The sequence below is a fragment of the Penaeus monodon genome, chromosome 16 (genome assembly GCF_015228065.2).
Source record: "Penaeus monodon isolate SGIC_2016 chromosome 16, NSTDA_Pmon_1, whole genome shotgun sequence".
Taxonomy (NCBI): domain Eukaryota; kingdom Metazoa; phylum Arthropoda; class Malacostraca; order Decapoda; family Penaeidae; genus Penaeus; species Penaeus monodon.
The window spans coordinates 35,938,854-35,943,853 of NC_051401.1; the positions used below are offsets into that span (position 1 = coordinate 35,938,854).

General features: G+C 38.1%; 1 protein-coding gene and 2 pseudogenes across 2 annotated transcripts in view; all 3 read left to right on the forward strand.

Moving 5' to 3' along the window:
* The window catches only part of LOC119582747 (myosin heavy chain, muscle-like), a 17,362-nt gene extending 17,257 nt beyond the window's left edge, over window positions 1-105 (forward strand). The window contains exon 5 of the mRNA XM_037931176.1: window positions 10-105. The gene's annotated coding sequence lies outside the window, so the exon portion shown is untranslated. The remainder of the gene's footprint in view (window positions 1-9) is intronic.
* The window catches only part of LOC119582740, a 70,496-nt pseudogene that overhangs the window by 56,468 nt on the left and 9,028 nt on the right, over window positions 1-5,000 (forward strand). The window lies entirely within an intron of this gene.
* The window catches only part of LOC119582752, an 8,353-nt pseudogene continuing 4,368 nt past the window's right edge, over window positions 1,016-5,000 (forward strand).

Consider the following 5,000-nt stretch of genomic DNA (forward strand, 5'->3'; position numbering starts at 1 on the left):
CCGTTGCAGGTACTGCAGCTGATATATAACACAAGCAACAAAGGCCAGGCTGACCAGAAGCCCTCCTGCCGGTGGAAGGGATAGTGGTGTGCAGCGTGGTGGTGTTGCGAAGGTATCGGAGGTGATATTACTCGTGGTGTATTGGGTGTTTGTGACATGGACTATATATTTGTATTTTCTTATCGTGTGTTTAGTGACCTGTGTAGTCGAAATGGATTTTCCCCGTATTGAAAGTACTGCGCAATAGGCTCATTTAGCGGGAACCGTTTCTCATCTGCTTATTGCATAAATCCGTGAATAAAATAATTCCCAGTGATCGTTGATTTCGTTGACATCCCAATGGTGCAGGAACATGTAACGTCCACTGTAGTTCTGTTCAGTGAAATGTTTACAAAGATGATTACACAAGTGATCAGCACCCAAGGAGCTAATAAATAGGACTACTTGACCTCACCTGATTTCCTTTTTCTTTATTATTTTTTTAACGCTATTGATATTGATATTCTTATTATTTACAATAATGTTCTTAAAAATATTAAATGCACACACACACACACACACACACAATATATATATATATATATATATTATATATATATATATATATATATATTATGTATATATATATATATATATATATATATAATATATATAGATATATAATACATAAATACATATATATATATATATCTATATATGATATATATATATATATATTATATATATATATATATATTTCCGTAAATCAAGGAAAATGGTAAGCAGATGAGGTAGGTAGGAGTAATAATAGACTCCTCCGTGACTAAATACTTGTTCCATCCGTGACATACACACAACAAACTAAACTCAAAATGGGCATGACTGTACGTACATGCCATCCCCGGCACTGGAGTAAGGATAACGATATCTATTTTTTTATTGACATACAATGGCTATATAAAACAGGAGCGATTCACTGATTGCATAATTCTGTCTCCACTTAGGGAAGTTCCAGGGCCTTTCTTGCAAGTCTGATTTCGACAACTTATAACACAGCGCCACCATGCCCGGCCACGTCGTGAAGAGCACGGGTCCCGACCCCGACCCCACCGAGTTCCTGTTCATCTCAGCTGAACAGCGAATGCTCGACCAGACCAAGCCTTATGATCCCAAGAAGTCTTGCTGGGTCCCTGACGATAAGGAGGGCTTCGCCGAGGGCATGATCCAGGGCGCCAAGGGTGACAAACTAGTCAGCGTCCAGCTGAAGAGCGGTGAGGTCAAGGACTTCAAGAAGGAAACTGTGGTTCAGGTCAACCCTCCCAAGTACGAAAAGTGCGAAGATGTGTCCAACTTGACCTTCCTCAATGATGCTTCTGTCCTGTACAACTTGAAGAGCCGTTACCAGGCCAAGCTCATCTACACCTACTCTGGCCTCTTCTGCATCGCCATCAACCCCTACAAGCGTTACCCCATCTACACCAACCGCACCGTCAAGATCTACCAGGGCAAGAGGCGTAATGAGGTGCCTCCCCATCTCTTCGCCATTTCCGACGGCGCCTACATGGACATGCTGCAGTGTAAGTTCTCGCCTTACAGGAGGAAAAAAAGATATATATGGTTATGTTTGCGTGCGGATATGTAGTATATATATGTGTGTGTGTGTGTGTGTGTGTAAGCATATGTACTATATATTTATAAAATGAAATAAAATGATGTTCGTTTGGGCCTTAGAGTAATATATATACATTTTTTTTCTAGCGGCTGTTAACCAGTCTATGCTTATCACGTAAGTATTATAATGATTTCTCTATGTATATAATCAAGTAGTCAGTTTCTTTTGCCTGTCTCTTCTTAGCACACGCACATTCACATTATAAAGACATTATATAGAGACAGTATATGTAAATATATCTGCGTAAGTCTTTGTACATGCATGACTATGCCAATTCTTTCTCCTCCAGTGGTGAGTCCGGCGCCGGCAAGACTGAGAACACGAAGAAGGTGCTGTCCTACTTCGCCAACGTCGGCGCCACCTCCAAGAAGAAGGACGATGAGAACAAGCCGGTAAATTTGACCTTCCATATCCCATTATAATAATAGGACCTTTTCAATATAGTAATTTTATAAAAACATGAAGTTCATCTCTCTTAGTATTAGATACCATCCAAATCGTTTTTCCATGCAGAACTTGGAGGACCAGATCGTGCAGACCAACCCTCCCCTGGAGGCTTACGGCAACGCTAAGACCACCCGTAATGACAACTCCTCTCGTTTCGTAAGTATCACGTGAAACTGTAATTTTCTCATCTATTTGGCTCAAAGACATATATGCAAAGAAATATAACCAGTACGCGATTGTGTAAAGGACTAGTCATTTACCGTATAAAACGACAGTCCTTTTTCCTCAGGGTAAGTTCATCCGCATCCACTTCGCCCCTAACGGCAAGCTCTCCGGTGCTGACATCGAGGTGTACCTGCTGGAGAAGGCTCGCGTCGTGTCCCAGGCCCCTGCCGAGCGTGGTTACCATATCTTCTACCAGATGATGACCGACCAAGTCCCTTACATCAAGAGTATGTATTAAGGCTCCACTAGGTCTGCTTTAAGGGCGTAAACATTACTAGGGATAATGCTTTCGTTAATCCTTGACCACACATCATATTAACTAATTCATGACCAATTTGCATTCTTACACAAAATAGCTAATGCTATCAAATTATTTTATCTCAAATTATGTAGCTGAGTGTTGTTTCATACGTTTCTTTGCATTTACAGTATTCTGCCTTCAGTAAAACACTCGTTTTACATAATATAATAACTGTTTGCCTTGTACAGAAATCTGTCGTCTTTCAAACGACATCTACGACTACCCTTACGAGGCTCAGGGCAAGGTCACTGTGCCTTCCATCGACGACAATGAAGACATGGAATTCACTCATGTAAGTGATTGTAGACTTTAATAAGTAAAAACACTTCAGTCAACATAAAAATACTGACATTTCGATCATTGGTCGGTTACATAATCACACACAAATATAAATATTTTCACACGAGACACCCACAGAAACATACATTGATACATCCAAACGCTCAAATACAAACAGTAGACACAGACACATATTTTTACATACAAATACATACACACACATGCATTCATAGGCGCCCCTATATACATACGCATAGATGTGTGTGTGCAAGAATATGCACACACACACACACATATATGTATATATATATATATATATATATATATATATATATATATATATATATATATATATATATATATATATTTACATATATATGTATATATACTAGTATATATATATAAACAATATTCATAGTTATGCATATATATCTATATCTATCTATCTATCAATCTATCTATCTATATACATGCACACACACACACACACACACACACACACACACACACACACACACACACACACACACACACACGTGCTCACACACACACATGCACACACATGCATACATGAATACATACATAGATACATATATATATATATATATATATATATATATATATATATATATATATATATATATATATATATATATATATATATATATATATATATATATATATATATGCATACATTGTGTCTGTGTGTGTGTATTTTAGTAGGTATATATATGAGTATCTACATATGTGCATATACATATATATATATATATATATATATATATATATATATATATATATATATATATATATATATATATGTATGTATGTATTTATTCATGTATGCATGTGTGTGTGCATGTGTGTGTGTGAGCACGTGTCTGTGTGTGTGTGTGTGTGTGTGTGTGTGTGTGTGTGTGTGTGTGTATAATATGTATATACATATATATATATATATATATATATATATATATATATATATATATATATATATATATTCTAATTATACTGTATATATGTATTTGCATACACGCATACTTATGTAGATATTTTGTATCAGATATACGAATATACATACATTTGCGTGCATTTAGCTTTACCACTCAATGCGAGTGTGTGTATTTTATTGTGGTAGTTTAGATAGAGAGAAATGTGTACATCTACTTTCCTTTGGCAGAATGCCTTCACTATCCTGAATTTCACTGACGAGGAGCGCGACAGCTGCTACAAGATCACCGCCGCTGTCATGCACATGGGCAACATGAAGTTCAAGCAGAGGGGTCGCGAGGAGCAGGCTGAACCCGACGGCACAGATGTAATGTTTTTTCTTTGCTAACGAATAAGTGACTGTAATATTCGATTGCTAATTGATTTTTTCCTGTTCCTATTTTTCATGTCCAATACCTGTGTAAATAATGGATACGTCATAACAATTAATAATTGTTTTTCCAGACAGGAGACATTCTTGGTGATCTTCTTGGCGTAGATAGTGAGGAGTTATACAGGAATCTGTGCAAGCCCAAGATCAAGGTCGGTGCTGAGTTCGTCACCCAGGGTAGGAATGTCGCCCAGGTCTATTACTCCGTCAGCGCTCTTGCCAAGGGCGTGTTCGATCGTCTCTTCAAGTGGATCGTGAAGAAGTGTAACCAGACCCTCGAGACCGGCATGAAGCGTGCCATGTTCATTGGTGTGCTCGATATTGCCGGCTTCGAGATCTTCGACGTAAGTTTTGACTGGTTTATAACTGGAATCGGAAATGTCCTGATATCATCTGTAAATGTCTTGGTCAACGACACTTCCAGAATAATCCCTTTTTGCCCCGTAGTTCAACGGCTTCGAGCAGATCTGCATCAACTTCTGTAACGAGAAGTTGCAGCAGTTCTTCAACCACCACATGTTCGTGCTTGAGCAAGAGGAGTACAAGGCCGAGGGCATTGACTGGGTCTTTGTCGACTTCGGTATGGATCTGCAGGCTTGCATTGAGCTCTTCGAGAAGGTAACGTTTTTCCACGTTACAATTTTAAGATATGCAAGACACAGGAACATCCGAGACACTTAACGTATTCAAAATTATAGGTGTTAAGTTATATAAAATTT